The 16,041-nt window shown below is 53.0% G+C and overlaps 1 protein-coding gene and 1 long non-coding RNA gene across 2 annotated transcripts in view; one reads left to right on the top strand and one right to left on the bottom strand.

The window, feature by feature from the left end:
• LOC123383782 (MAP/microtubule affinity-regulating kinase 3-like) overlaps positions 1-16,041 on the top strand; it is a 154,167-nt gene that overhangs the window by 55,174 nt on the left and 82,952 nt on the right. The window lies entirely within an intron of this gene.
• On the bottom strand, positions 56-974 carry LOC123383797. Its single transcript, XR_006594008.1, has 2 exons — positions 626-974; positions 56-328 (listed from the first exon to the last, which is right to left on the bottom strand). It is a non-coding gene; the product is annotated as an uncharacterized LOC123383797 (long non-coding RNA).

The following is a 16,041-nucleotide window of genomic DNA, read 5'->3' as shown; positions in this document are numbered from 1 at the left end:
CAGATTTGTGCCAGCAGACTGGTTGACTGTACTGTGTTTTAAAGGACAAGGAGTGCATAATTCACTCATTTATTCACTCAACAAACACGTTTACATGATGGTATATATGGTGGAGGTTCCAAGGGCCACAGGACCCAGTTCCTGCCCTTCAGAGCCGAGGCCACCGGGAATAGGTAAGGGAGCGTGGAGTGCAGTTCCAGAGTCAGGTTCAGATCGCAGCTCTACCGCTGACTCGCCGTGTGACCTTGGGGAAGTCACTGAACCTCTCGGGGCCTCAGTCTTCCCACCTATCAAATGCATACACTAGTTTTGCCCGCCTCGAGGACAGCTGTGAAATTGAAATAAGGTCATTTAGAGAAGCTCTGAGAACACTGCCCAGGGCAAAGTGCGGCAAGTATTTACTGCTCATTTAGCGGCCATTACTGAGCACCTACTATGTGCCAGGCACCAGGGATGCAGCAGTGATGGAGACACTGATGGGGTGCTAGGCCCCGGAGGGGTAGACAGGTGAGCAGTGCGGAATACCCAGGAGACCCCAGGTGTGGGAAAGCAGAGGCTCCTGGGGATCACACTCCCTCCACCTTTTCCTGCTCTGAACCTACAGCTGCTGTCCCCTCCTGCTCACCTGCCAGCCAGACCCCATTGTCCTGCGGCATCTGGGGAGCGCTTTGCCAATTGCCTGCCTCAAATGTGCACTTGTCCTAGCTCTTGCCAGCTGGGGGACCTCAGGACACTGCCGTGGCCCCTCATCACCTGCTTTTTTTCTGTGAGGGAGGACCCAGCCCCTTCGACGGGGGTTCAGCGAGGAGCAGGGGACAGAGTGGATGGCATCCAGCCAGCAGGGTCAGCTCCTGCGGTGACCGGGAAGCAGCTGGTCAGCTTTAAACACACCTGCAGCTCCCCTGTGGCTCGCGGAGCCTCGTGGTCTGTGGTCTGCAGAGGTGGCCCAGGGCGGGTGGTGTATCTGTGCCCCAGGTGTGGTGGAGGGGGGTAATTAAAAAGGTGGTTGGGTGATAAATTTCTGGAAACACAAATTGGAAACCAGTGGAAGCTACTGATCTGCCTAATGGGAAGCCGATGGTTTCTGAGCGTGCAGACAGCTCCGGCACAGGCAGCTGGCAGGAATCGATGTGGCCCCTTCCCCGAGCTGATCGGCCCCAGGTGCACTGGGAACATGGGTCAGGGAAGGGCCGAGGAGGTGCCCACAGCCTCCCAGTGGGGCCCTGGGGTACTGATTCTGGCTCAGAGCTGGGGAGCCCGCTGCGTTTCTGCTTGGGGTCCTCATCAGAGGAGCTCCTATCCTGCCTCAGTTTCCTCATCTGGAAACTCCTGACCTCTGGTATTATTGTCAGGTTAAGTGGGTTGTGACAAATACCGTCCTCAGTGCTGGGTACACGGTAGTAAATACCCTGGCCCACGTCTCAGCCCTCCTGGAGCTCACACTCTAGTGGGTGCGACACACAATGAGCAGATACAGTTTCAGGGAGAACTGCCTGTACAGAAGCCTTGAGGGGGGAGGACCCGGTGGCCTGCAGTTGGCAACAGTAGCCTGTGATGTGAACAGACATCACCGTGGCGATCCGCAAACACCCCCCAAATTTCAGATCCCCACACCCCCAGGGGACTGCGGCCCCATCTGCTCGTTTGCTTTCCACGGAGTCCCTGCGGCACACACGTAGTTTATGCCCGCTACGCAGATAAACAAAGTAAAGCTCAGAGACGCTTGGCCAGGGCTGAAGGCCACACAGCTAGGAAACCGAGCCCCCAGTGCAGGGCTTTGCCACAGCTCATGGAGCGGGCGTGGCTGTATTCCTTCGGTGTCCCCGCACTATCACAGCAGGGCTGGGCCCAGGGCCTGGCTCACCAGCCCCGGCCCATCTTGGGCTGCGCTGCTCTAGAATGTAGGCAGGTGACTGTTCACGCTGCCCCTGGTGAGTGGATGCCATTGAGGCGTGGGCAGACTTTATCAAGCTCCGGCTGGTGCCTGGGCTCCTGTCTCACCGCACCCCCTCCTTCCCTCCCTAGACCAGAGTCATTTTGAAAGCACTTACTCGTGAAATGCTCTCTCAGGATTTGGGTGGGGAAGATGGCCAGTGTTAGTCTGCTTATTGATCGCTGGGCTTTATAAGGGTTTATCTCTGAAACAATAAAACTGAAAGATGGCCTCTAAGTTTATATCTCCAGCCTATATCTCCACCGCCTCCCCCCCAATTCCAGGCTTTTTAGCACCAGTGGCCCTTCAGGCATCACACTGCCCATCCACCCAAGGGCCTCCTGGGTCTCCGTTTCCTTTCTACTGTCTCAGCAGGGGGAGCTTTTGTAAGCACAAACCACATCGTGTTGCTGGTTTGGAACACACGATGCTTTGCACTTTGCCCAAAATCTAGATTCCCCATCACACCGGCCCCGCCTCCCCCTCTACCTCCCCTTCAGACACTCCGTTCCCCTTGCAGCTCTTCAAGTACACAGGGTGTTCTCTGGCCTCAGGGACTTTGCACTGGCCACTCCCTGTCTGAGCCACTAGTATCCCAGGTCTTTGCATGACTGGTGCCTTGTCACTATTCAGGTCTCAGCTCACAGGTCACCTCCTTGGGAAACACTCCCGGACCATCCCCAGACACCTTCACGGCGCGTAGTGCCCTCTCCAAGTATTGAGTGTGCACCTGTGCACAAGCTTTCCGTCTATCCCTACCCCCATGGTAGCAGGAACTGTCTTTCCTACTTACCGCCCAATCCCCGGGGCCTAGGCCGGGGTTCGGTAAACATTTGTACAATTAATCAATGAACAGAGTGTGAGGCTTTGCAAAAATTCAGCCAGAGACACAACCTGACTTGGCCCGGAATTCTGGGCTTTGCTGGATTTACCCGCACTTGGTGGCATTGTGCTGGGTCTGCCCGCCACCCCCTCCACCAGTCCCAAACCACTGACCTGAGGATAGGTAACCCTCAGGGGCTGGTGTCCTCAGCCCCTGGCTCTGTCCCAGCTCGGAGGGCGGGCCTCAAGGGGATGTCCTGGAGGCCGGTCTGCACTGAAAGTCCAAGCCCTCTGTGTGTGTTGAGGGGAAATGCCTCACCCTGGGCTGCCAACCCCAGCAGAGGAAACCACCCCAACACCCAAGGGGTTAGGACTTGAGGATGAAGTTTCACCAGGCTGATGAGGAGAGAGGGAAGAGTGTCCTGGGCAGAGGGAACAGTGTGTGCAAAGGCCTAGATGTAGGAAGAGCCTGGTATAAAGACAGAAGAGGAAAGAGCCAGCCAAACCTCATTTTGGAAGGAGGACTATGGTCTTCATCTGCCTCATTGGATCTCCCCCACCACTCTATGCTAAGGAGGAGTCGGTGGAGCTTCACTCAAGATCATGGGAAGTCTTCTCCCATGGCCCCTTGTACCAGCCTCCTCTCTGCCTTCCCTGTTCCTGCCCTTGCCACCCTGCTATCTGTTCTCAGCACAAAGCCAGAGGGGCCCTCCCAAAGCTCCCACCTTAGAGTAAAGGCCAAGGCCATCCAAAGCCTGCACCAGCCAGTCCTCTGACCACCCCTCCTCAACTGTCCCCATCACTCCCTCTGCACCAGCACAGCGGCCTCCTCGCTGATCCTGGAACACACCAGGCCCACTCCTACCTCACTCAGGGCCTTTGCACGTGCTGAGCCCTCTGCCCAGAACCACCTCCTTCATTGCTGGTTCTGCTTTTATAGGGAGACAAGGTGAATTGGGCACGAACAGGGAGCACTTTGAGGTTGAGGGGACTTTCCTGGTATCTAAAGCTGCCCCAAGGGAGACCTTTTGGGGAACACTGATGGCTATTTTCCTAAAACTTAGGGCCAAGAAGCCCTCCCAGAGCTGGAGCCCCAGGGTGATCTGGGAGAAGTCCCATTTTCCTTGGCCTGCTTCATTCCTGTAAATACTGACTTTGGCTTCCCAAAAGATCGAGCTCTGCCAGTGATGTGACTTAAGCGGGGCCTCTAAGGGCTACGGATGCCTGGGCCAGCACTCAGGCACAGAATGGCCACTACCCGTAAGCCCTACCTGGTGCCGCCTCCGCTCTTTCTGAACAGAGGACGGTAGTGACCTCCGTGACCACCCGAGGGACCTGAGCCTGAAAAGCGTTTGTCCCACTAGCTCTGAGAGGATGCAAGTCTTAGTGGTTTTAAAACGTCAGATTCTCATGAAGTGCCATCCAGCACACCTGAAGCGGCATCCCCTCCCACCCCACCGAGTACTTGTCAGCACCCCCAGGCCGGAGTCTGACACGCCCACGTGCCCAACTCTGGCATCAACTTCCCCAGGTGGCAGACACAGGCAGCCTAGTCCAGCTGCACCCATTCCTGGACCTGAAACTCCACTCAGGTCTCTGCTCAAGTGTCCCCTCCTAACCCCTCTCCCCATCTTATCCCAGTTCCTTCTCCTTCAGGGCACTGTTGGCTACCTGACATGTGACATAGTCATTGTGCAACAGCTTCGTCGGTAGGTAATAAAGCTCACCCGCTTAAAGCATGCAAGGCAACGGTTTTAGTATATTCAGAGTTGTGCAACCGTCACCACTGTCTACTTTTGTGATGTTTGCATCACCCATAAACCTATACCCATTAATAGTCATTCCCCGTTATTACCCCCATCTTCCAAGCCCCTGGCAACCACTTACCCATTTCCTGTCTCTGTGGACTCGCCTGTCCTGAATATTCCTATAAACGGGACCATGCGCTCTGTGGTCTTTTGTGACCGCCTTCGTTCATGGAGCAAAGTGTTATTTCTAATCATCCATTTCCCCCTACCTCAGGGCCTTTGCACTGCTGCTCCCTTTGCCGTGAATGTTCTTCCTCTGCGGCTCCTTCCTTCACTCGCCTCCTCAGCAAGGGCTTCCCCAACCCCTATTTAAATGGGTAATTCTCGCCCTCTTCCTGGCCCTTCCAACCTTACCAGCTTTGCTTTTCTTCAGAGATCTTAGCTTCCCCCCCTCCCCGACATTGCTGCACTTCCCTGTGATTCTGTTATCAGCCTCCCCAAAAGTCAGGGACCTCGTCTCGCTCACTGCTCAGTGCCCCCGAAAATGGCTGCATGTAATAGCTGCTCTGTGTTGGTTGAATGAAGAAATTCCAGGGTCTTCTGGGATCCTTTTAACCTTATTCAGAGCCAGCCTAGGGTCTGGTGAGGCCATGAGCCACCTGGGGGCAGGCACGCATCAGGAGCGCTATCACCCTGGGATGCTCAGTTTCGGCCTCTAGATGCCGCCACAGTGCTCAGGGTTCCAGGGGCCGAGCTCAGCAAGGGCCTTAAGTGTCCGGGGCCTTCGGTGCCCACGAAGGGCAGCTGGGCATCTCCCACAGTGCCATGGAGCTGGCCATGAGGACAAGGTCTACAAGCAGGGCTCAGGCCTCAGCCTTCCCCGGTGACAAATGGCTGATAATTAATGTTGGACCCGCGCGTTATTAATCAATTTAAAGTCGAGGGCGCAGCCAGAAGCGATTCCGAGGAAAAAAATGTTCAGCCCCACATCCTCCTCATTCTTACTCATCAATAACCAATTTTGCAGGCAGCTTATTAAAATGTAGAAAAAAGCGTGGCTGGAGAAATAAAAAGCCCTTAAAGGCCCAGAGATGGTTTATCAGGGTTTTGCAGATGCGGAGGCAAAGGGTGGGGAGAGGGGTGTCAGGAATGGTAGAGCTGAGGGGCCAGGCCCCATTTCACAGAGGGAGGGGCTGAGGCCAGATCCTGAAAGGTGAAGGGCGATGGTGTGAAATCCAGAAGGGTTCATGCCAGCCCAGGAGCATGGCCAGAGGCTCAAGCCCCCAGGCCCAGGCCCAGGAGCGTTGGGGGAGGGGGGGGCGGAGCTTGCATAACGTGCCAGCAGACAGAACGAAGATCCCATGTGGAGGACTTAGTGACCGGAGGACAGCGGATCTAGGTCCAAATGCAGGGCAGGGGAAGACCATTGCTTTGGAGTTAGGCAGATCTGGATTCAAACCCCAGCTCTTCTCCCGACCAGTGGTATTAGCGGGTAAGTCGCTTTCTGTCTTGGAGCCTCAACTTCCTCCTGAGCCAGGAGAAAACCAGACCACTCTCAAAGGTTTGCAAGCGTGGAAGGAGGCCACGTATACGAAGGCCTGGGAGACTTTAGGCAGAGAATAGATGCTCAGTAAATGAGAACTGTCTCTGAAGGCCCAGAACTGGTCACAGACCACAGCTGGTGTTTCTTCCGTGTCTCCAGAGGGCATGAGGATGTATTTTGAGTCTAGAGCCAAGCAGGTTTGCCCTCTGCTAGGACAGTCTTTCCAAGTACCAGAAGCTGCTATGCTTTTGCTTGTCCTGTTTCTTTTCTGGGAGTGTGCTTTCTTGTCTCCTTCCCCTAGGGAACTCTTACGCATCCTTCAAAACCTAGCTCATACGGCACCTCCTCTGTGCTGCCTTCCCAGTACTGTCAGTTGCTTGACTTCTGTGTTCCAAACATACTGGATTCTTGCTAGATTGTGAATCCCTTGTGGGAAGGGCCTTGCTTTGTGCCGCCTCCTAGGCGGTGACATAATACCTTTAATTGGATGAATAACTAAAGGGATGAGCAAATAAATGAATGGCCATTTACCCCTTCCCTGATGTCACTTAGAGGCCTGTCCCTCGCCATCCTTTGCCTCCATGACTGTGAACTTCTCAAGAGCCAGAGCCTGGTCTAGGGGTCTTGCCTTTGTCTGTCTCCCACTGGCCAGGTCCGTTCTTGATACATACTAGCTACTCAAAAGCTGTCAGAATGACCGAGAGGGAAAAGAGGAGACGGGAAAGCTGAGCCCGTGCTTAGTAAGCACCTACTAAGAGTCAAGGGTGGTGCTGAGCATTTTTACCTGTATGATCCTTTTTTTAGCGTCATACCAAGCTCATGGCGCAGATGTGGGTACTGGGGCAGAAGGACCCAGATATGTGCAGGAGCCAGAATTTAAACCACGGAGTCTGAATGGCCCTTGAGAGCTGTGGCCATTTCATGATGATGCCTTCCAAAGGCGTTCATGCATGCATGAGTGACTTAATGAGTACACAGATAAATGAATGAATTACAGAGTTCTCAGGAGAAGCCTGCTGCCGCCTTCCTCTCTCACGCCAGTCCCTCTGCCTCCTGCCCAGGCCTTTCTCCGGTACAGCTGGGTCAGCGCTTTTATTGGGGGCCATAGAATGAGACCCGGCCCGCCCCATGCCTTTGCAGGACTCCTACCTCCCTGCAGATTTTCCTGCGCGCCGCCCCCCTCCTACACCCTACCTTTCTTTGCTCTGCAGCTGCTGGCCCTTCCTGCTCCCCTGCCAATCAGACCCCCATTGTCCTGCCACATCTGGACTGCTCTGCAAATTGCCAGCCCCGAAAGGCTCACTCAGCATTCTCTGCAAGCAGACGTCCAGGCTTCATTCACAAACACGCGTTCCTAAAAGGCTGGTGATTGTGTCCTCAGCGTCCCCACTGGGGCCTACCTGGAGCCTTGGAGTGGCAGAAAAAGCCCCAGATGGCTGGGGAGGGGTGGGGTGACGGAGCAGGAAGGGAGCTTGGCCTCTGGGAAGTGCAGGGCATGCATTACAATATCCTTTGCTCCATCGACGCCAAAGCCTGTGTTCCTGCCTCTCGAGAGGTAGCGTCTCCCTAATCCCTAATGGGGCTGCAAGGATGTCGGCGGGAAGGCTGTTAACACCCCGAGGGCTGGACCTGCCCCGGGGTTCTGGTTCAAGAAGCCTGGGGTGGACATTTGATGCTTTGGTTAGGGGAACCATGAGGAGGCTTCAGGAAGGGCGAGACCCTGCCCAGCTGGGCTCGCCTCTGGGGAAGGCAGTGACCATCTGGACCGGGTCACACGCAGCCCAGGGGACCCCAGGGACAGGGATGGTGGCAGTCTCTGGCTCATTCGCCTGTGCAGTAAGCCTAGAGCAAGGTGAGGAAGAGGGAGGGTGCTCAGAGAGCAAGATCTGACTGGTGCCAGCTCACTGATGACCATGGTCACTACCATGCTGAAACAGCAGCAGTGGCCCCTCTGAACCCCTACCGTGCACCAAGTACAGAACACCTACCTCGCTTAGGGTCTGATTTGACATCAGTGAAGTCTTTGTTCGTGAATAATCTGAATGTGCCCCTCTGCTTTCCGGGGAGGTAAGGATTGAACTGAACTCCCACCCTCCCTGAGGGTCTCCCAGTAGAAGCCCAGAGAGGGCAGGCACTCTACCCCAGGTCACACAGCTTAGCAGGTGCAGGACTCACTGAGAGAAGGCCCTCGCGAACATGTGGTTGCTGGAATCAGTTGGCCTGGGTTTGGCTCCTGGGCCCCTCTGCTCAGCCGTGTGGCCAGAGACAGACCCCGAGCTTCACTGTCCTCAGTTTCTACTTCTGTACTATGGGCCTGAGGAGAAGAAAGAGGCTGCTGTGACCACTCACGCTCAACCCCCCATCAGTGGACGTGGCTGCTTCTCTGCCACCACCTCCTTATGGCAAACCTGAGAGACGAGGAGCCTGAGGGTCAGGGTGAGGCAGTCCCCAGGGTCACACAGTGCAGTCCCCTCCCTGAGATGTCGCTCCTCCTCTGAAAGCTGCTTTTCGAGGCTCGTGGCCTCCTGGGAGACCGTGTGCGGGCTGTGCTCACCCTGAACCTGGTGTCAGAGCCGGGGTGAGATCTTCCTGAGCACGGGCAGGGCAGGGCCTATAAGCTCCTCACAGGGCTGTGGGAGGCAGGACTCAAAATGCCTTGGGTTAAAATACATAAGAAAAACAGAGAGTGGAAATTGATAAATGCGAAATTAGTGTCCTCAAGGTAGGATATGGCAGCTGACCAGGCACAGCCCGGCCCACCTCCCCGGGCTCTCAGAGCAGACTGCCGAGGGACACCTTGTGACTTAGGACCTGGGTGGGTCACTGAGAAGTGACAGTACCTGAGTGGGACCTTCAAGTCTGACTTAGTGCGTGGGTGAGGCCACTGAGGGGTGACTTTGGACCTGGGTGGGGCTAAAACAATCCCACGCACAGAGATGTTGCCAAAAGGATCCAATCTAGAAACAAGATGCTAGGGACTGGCGTGGGTGTGGAGGTGGCGAGTGGTCTCATGGGCAGGCCGGGGAGGGAGCCAGGTCTGTTGGGCCTCTCTGGACCTCCTTGAGTCCCAGAGGTTTGGGGTTTTGCCAGCAACTCTTTCCAGGACTGTGTGGCAGCCACATGCTGCCCTCTGCTGGGACATCGTAGTATTACACCCCATGACATTGGGCTTGGGGCAACACCAGGGCTTCCCTGAGAACTTCATGGGGACATCCCTGGGATCCAGAGTCCTCAGGACTGGCAGAGGCTCCCAAGGCCTTCTTCTGCCCCTGACAGACCCTTGCTTTCTTAGTCATGGAGACGGGGAGCTCACTCCTTTTTGCAGTCAGCTTCAACCCTGCACAGCGTGGATCAGCTTGGCCCCAGAAGGCGTTGCAGTTGGCTCCCTCCTGGTGTCATCTCTGCTCTCTGGGTTTCAGGACTGCCTGGAGAGCCTGGGGGTGCTGAGCTGCCCTCCACCAGGCTGCCCTGCTCCAGACCGGGCTGTCCGGTTCCTCCAGGCCCTGCCCACCCTAGCCCTACACAAGCTGCCTTATGCCTGCTCATCTTCCATGGGGGAGCTCCAGACCAAAGAGACCTGGCAGGAGCTCCGAACAGCTGAGCAGCCCCCCTCCCCTGGAGGGTAAGGCTTTCTCAGGAAAATCCCTGCAGATCTCTCAGACGTGCCTGTGTCTTTGTTTCTATGCCAGAGACGCTCAGTGTCCCTGGATCCAAAGGGAGGCTGACAATGGGCCAGGAGTTGAGGAATGGCTGGATATGGACAAAGGGGTGAGTGGCCGGCTCAGAGAGGCCAGCCAGGGTGAGGCCGCAGCACAGCCGGGAGCTGGGACTTCTCTGGAGCATCATGGGCAGGTCCCACAGGGGGCTCTCAGGACCTTCCACGCCCAAGTTCCTGCTCCTGCAGGAGCCACAAAGGAGGGTATTTGCAGGGATGCCAAGGAGAAAGGAGAAGGGAGGGGGAAGTTGGCAGGCTTGGTGGTGAAGGAAGAGGACCGATCACTTGAGTAAAAAGCCCAGCGACTTTATCCGTCATCATGTAAGCAGACTCGTTCATTTGCTCGTTCCTCAAATATTTTTTGAGTAAAGCACACCTTACCTTATTGCGCTTTGCAGATACTGCATTTTTTTTTTTTTTTTTTTTTACCAATAGAAGGTTCGTGGGACCCTGCTTTAAGCAAGTCGGTCGGCGCCCTTTCTTCTGCAGCATTTGCTCGCTTCGCGTCCCTGTCACATCTTGGTAATTCTCGCAGGATTTCAAATTTTTTCATTGTTAATCTATTTGTTCTGGCGATCCGTGATCAGAGATTGTTGAATGTTGCTGCTGTAACTGATTCGAGGTGCCGCGAACCGCGTCCATAAAAGATGGGGAATTTAATCGAAAGATGTGCCTGTTCTGACGGCTCCAGCGACTAGCCCCTCCCCTTCCCCCCTTCCTCTCCTCGGGCCTCCCTGTTCCCCGAGACACAATAATATTGAAATCAGGCCAGTGAAGAGGCCTACAGTGGCCTCTACGCGTTCGAGTGAAATGAGGACTCCCACGTCTCTCACTTTACGTGAAAAGGTAGAAGTGATTCCGCTTAGTGAGTCAAGCGTGTCAAAAACTGAGAAAGGCCCCAAGCCAGGCCTTGTGCAACAAATAGCCAAGGAACGTGGCTGTGATGTGAATGCGAAGGAAAAGTTCTGGAAGGAAATCCAAAGTGCTCCGCCAGTGAACACAAAAACGCTAAGAAAGTCACGCAGCCTGAACGCAGATATGGAGAAGGTTTTAGTGGTCTGGATAAGAGATCAAACCAGCCGCAACATTCTCTTAAGCCAAAGCCCAATCCAGAGCAAGGCCCTGACTCTCTTCAATTCTGTGAAGGCTAAGAGAGGTGAGGAAGCCACAGAAGAAACGACTGAAGCTAGCGGAGATTGGTTCATGAGGTTTAAGGAGAGAAGCTGTCTCCCCAACATACGAGGACAAGGTGAAGCAGCAAGTGCTGAGGTAGAAGCTGCAGCGAGTTATCCAGAAGGTCAGGCTGAGATACGAACGAAGTTGGAGTCACTAACCAGATTTCCGGTGTAGATGAAACAGCCTTCTGTTGGGAGAAGATGCCGTCTAGGATTTTCATAATGAGAGAAGAAAAGTCAACGCCTGGCTTCAAAGCTTCAAAGGACAGGTTGCCTCTCTTGTTAGGGGCTAATGCAGCTGGTGACTTTAAGACGAAGCCAGTGCTCACTTAACATGCAGAAAATCCCGGGGCCCTTGACAATTATGCTTTATCTGCCCTGCCAATGCTCTCTACGTGCAACAACAAGGCCTGAATGACAGCACATCCGTGTACAGCATGGATTGCTGAATATTTTAAGCCCACTTTTGAGACCTGCTGCTCAGACAAAAAGATTCCTTTTATATATTTTTAAATATTTTTGTAATGTTTATTGATTTTTGAGAGAGAGTGTGGTAGAACGTGAGCAGGGAAGGGCAGAGAGAGAGAGGGAGAACCAGAATCCGAAGCAGGCTCCAGGCTCTGAGCGGTCAGCACAGAGCCCGACGCGAGGCTCGAACCCACAAACCATGAGATCATGACCTGAGCTGAAGTTGGATGCCCAACTGACCGAGCCACCCAGGTACCCCTACATATGTGTATATATATGTTAATTAATTTATTTATTGGGGTGCCTGGGTGACTCAGTCGGTTAAACATCCAACTTCAGCTCAGGTCATGATCTCACGGTTTGTGGGTTCGAGCCCCGCGTCGGGCTCTGTGCTGACCGCTCAGAGTCTGGAGCCTGCTTCGGATTTTGGTTCTCCCTCTCTCTCTGCCCCTCCCCCACTTGCTCACGCTCTCTCTCTCTCTCTCTCTCTCCCTTTCTCAAAAATAAATAAACATTTACAAATTTTTTAAATTAATTTATTTACTGTTAGAGAGAGACAGCACACGCACAAGTTGGGGAGGGGCAGAGAGAGAGGAAGAGAGAGAATCCCAAGTAGTCTCTGCTCTGTCAGTGCAGAGCCTGACGTGGGGCTCAATCTCACGAACCGCGAGATTGTGACCTGAGCCAAAATCAAGAGTTGGGACACTCAACCAACTCAGCCACCCGGGCGCCCCTCAACTTTCAAGTCTTATTGTTTAAGAAATACATTTCCTAAGGCTATAGCTGCCCTAGATCCTGATTCCTTTGATGGCACCGGGCAAAGTAAATGGAAAGCCTTCTGGAAAGGATTCGCCATTCTAGGTGCCATTAAGAACATTCGTGATTCGTGGGAAGGGGCAAAAATATCAACCTTCACAGGAATTTGGAAGAAGTTGAGTCCAACCCTCACAGAGGACTTTAAGGGTTCAGGGCTTGAGGGGAGGATGTCGCTGCAGCTGTGGCGGAAAGAGCAAGACAACCAGAATTAGAAGTGGAGCCTGAAGATGGGACTGAATTATCGGAATCTCATGATCAATCTTGAGCAGATGAGAAGTTGCTTCCGACTGATGAGCCAAGAAAGTGGTTTCCTGAGATGGAATGAACTCCTGGTGGAGACGCCGTGAAGATTGTTGAAATGACAACCGAGGGTTTAGAATATTACATAAACTTAATTGATACAGCAGCGGCCGGGTTTGCGAGGATTGATTTCAATTTTGAACGAAGTTCTCCTGTGGGTGAAATGCTCTCGAACAGCATTGCAGGCTACAGAGAAATGGCTTGTGAAAGGAAGCGTCAATCAATGCATTATTGTCTACTTTTTTTTAAATTTCTTCTTAATGTTTTATTTATTTTTGAGAGAGAGACAGAGTGTGAGCAGGGGAGGGGCAGAGAGAGAGGGAGACACAGAATCCGAAGCAGACTCCAGGCTCTGAGCTGTCAGCACAGAGCCCGATGCGAGGCTCCAGCCCATGAACCGCGAGATCATGACCTGAGCCGAAGTCGGACACTTAACCGACTGAGCCACCCAGGCGCCCCCAAAGTATTTTTAAGCTAAGGTATGTATATTGCTTTTTTGGACACAACACAATCGCACACTCGATAGACAACAGTGTGACTGATCCTTGAACTACATGTGTTCGAACTGTGTGGGTCCACGTATGTGTGGAGTTTTTACAGTACTATAAATGTATTTTCCCTTCTTTATCATTTTCTTAGTAAAGTTTTTTTCTATAGCTTGCTTTAGTTTAGTTCCCTTCTTTATCATTTTCTTAATAAAGTTTTTTTTTTTTCTATAGCCTGCTTACAGCTATAGCTGTAAGAATACAGTGCATAATAGATACAACACACAACGTATGGGTTAACTGACTGTTTATGTTACCGCTAAGGCTCTGGTCCGCAGGAGGCTATTAGCAGTTAAGTTTAAGGGGAGTCAAAATGTAGGCGCAGATTTTGAACTGCATGGGGGTCAGAGCCCCTAACGCCCACATTGTTCGAGAGTCAACCGTGGCGTGTAAACGTAACTTTTAGATGCACTGTTATACGCACAAACCAAAACATTAGTTTGATTTTATTGCGACACCGGCTTTATCGTCATGGCCTGGAGCCAAACCCACACTGCCTGTGAGGCGTGCCTACTATGTGCCAGGCGCGGTCCCGAGGCTTGAGTCTATACCAGTGAGTAAAACAAGCAGAATCCCCTCCCCTTTACGGAGTCTATACCTGAATGAGGGAGACAGTCAGCAAACAAATGGGATGCTTTCAGAAAGTGGTAAGTGCTCCGAAGATAGTGGCTTGAGGGTGACAGGGTGGATGATGTCAGGGGACAGGTGGGCAGGAAAAGCCCCTGTGAGAAGACACCTACATGCTGAGAAGAACGGGCCGAGTGAAAATCCAGGACAATGTACTAGGTACACAGTCGATCCTTGAACAGCTTGAGGGCCAGGGCTCCCTGTGTTGTCAGAAATCCACATGTAACTCTTGACTCCCCAAACACTTAACTACTAATCACCTCCTGTTGACCAGAAGCCTTACTGGTAGCATAAACAGGCAGTTAACACATCTTGTATGTTATACGGACTTTATACTGTATTCTCGCAATAAAGTAAGCTGGAGAAGAGAAAATGTTAAGTTCGAAGAACAAACTGGTGGTGGCCAGAGGGGAGGAGGTGGGGGGTGTGAAATAGGACATTAAGAGGTACAGACTTCCGGTCATAGAATAAGTCACAGGGATGAAAAGTGCGGCACTGGGGATATGGTCCGAGTCTTGAATTAACGTGGTATGGCGACAGATGGTCACCACATTTATCACGGCGAGCATCGTGTAATGCAAGAAGTGTCAAATCACTGTGTTGCACACCTGAAACAAATAGAACATTGCACCTCAACTATACTTCAATAATAAATTTTTTAAAAAATTTTAACGTTTCTTTACTTTTGAGAGAGAAAGAGCGTGAACAGGGAAGGGGCAGAGAGAGAGGGAGACACAGAATCCGAAGCAGGCTCCAGGCTCCGAGCTGTCGGCACAGAGTCCGACGCGGGGCTCGAACCCACAAATCGTGAGATCATGGCCTGAGCCGAAGTCGGACGTTTAACCAACTGAGCACCCCGACGATAAATTTATTTTAAAAAAGAAACCCCATATCCGCTAGCCGTCTCCCTCACCCCGCTCTCCCCTCAGCCCCCGGCAACCACCGATCTACTCTCGGTCTCTATGGATTGGCCTCTTCTGGACATTTCACGTAAACGGCATCTTACAATCTGCGGCCTTCTGTGACCGGCTTCTTTTCGCTGAACGTCATGTCTTCAAGGCTCGTCCACCTTGTAACATGTGTCAGCCCCTCACTCCTTTTTGCGGCAAAGTCACGAGCCATTGGACGTATGTGACACAGTTTGTTGATCCACTCGTCAGCCAGTGGACATTTGGGTCTTTCCCACTTTGGGGCGATTCTGGGTAACGTTGCTGCGAACATCCGTGCACAGCTTTCTCCGTCCACGCGTCTCCGCTTCTTGTGCGCCCTAGGGGTGGAGTCACGGGCCCGGTGACAGTTCCATGTTTCATACTTTGAGGGACTGCCAGACCGCCTGCCACAGTGGCTGCACCGTGCACGTTCCCACCAGCAGTGTGCGAGGGTTCCTGCTTCTCCACCTCCTCGGCAACACTTGTTGCCATCCAGTTTTCGTTTGAGCTGTCCTGGTGGGCGTGAACTGGTTTCTCATTGTGGCTTAGATTTGCGTTTTTCTAACGAGGGCTGAAGCCGAGCACCTTTTCGTGCGCCTCTTGGCCGTTCGGACCTCTCTTTGGAGAAATGTCCATTCAGAGTCTTTGCCCCGTATGTGCTTGTTTGTGAAAACAAAACGACTTCCTGCACAGGAAGCCTGCAGAAAACTTAATAGAAGTGGTTGCCTTGATGAATAGGAGCCACAGAGCTGAGAAGGGAGGAGGAGAGGTGGGGACCAGACTTTTCAGTATAAACCTTTCATATTTTGTGGTTTTGAATCCTGCAAATACACCATGCAAGTGCAGTTTTAGAGAGCAAACGTGGGGGCGCCTGGGTGGCTCAGTCGGTCCAGTGGCTGACTCTCAGTTTCGGCTCAGGTCATGATCTCCTGGTTCGTGAGTTCGAGCCCCGCGTCGGGCTCTGCGCTCACAGTGCTGAGCCTGCTTCGGATCCTCTGTGTCCCTCTCTCTGCCCCTCCCCCACTCATGCTCGCTCGCTCTCTCTCAAAAACAAATAAATGTTAAAAAAAAAACTTTTTAACAACAACAAAAAAAAAGAATAAGAAAAGAGATAACGTGAGCAAACTGCACCAAGTCATCCAGACCAGCCCTCAGCAGTCCCTGGAAGTGATAGCTGAAGCTTGATTCCAGAAACGCAGTTGGCTCCTGGCTGGTGTGGGTGACCGCGGTCCCCCACCCCGTCCCCGCCAGAGGTCCTCGTCTGGGTCATTCACTCAGCCAGGAGGGAACTCCCTTGATGCAGATCATTGGCCTGCCACACCCCCTCAGTTAAATCTTATATAAAAACCACCTGGGAGGAAGGCAGTAGACGTCAGGCCCAGGAGATAGAAACCTGGGCTGTGAGAAGGGGAAGGACAGT

Source organism: Felis catus, chromosome A2 (genome assembly GCF_018350175.1).
Source record: "Felis catus isolate Fca126 chromosome A2, F.catus_Fca126_mat1.0, whole genome shotgun sequence".
NCBI classification, from domain to species: Eukaryota; Metazoa; Chordata; class Mammalia; order Carnivora; family Felidae; genus Felis; species Felis catus.
This window is presented reverse-complemented; position numbering and strand designations above follow the sequence as displayed.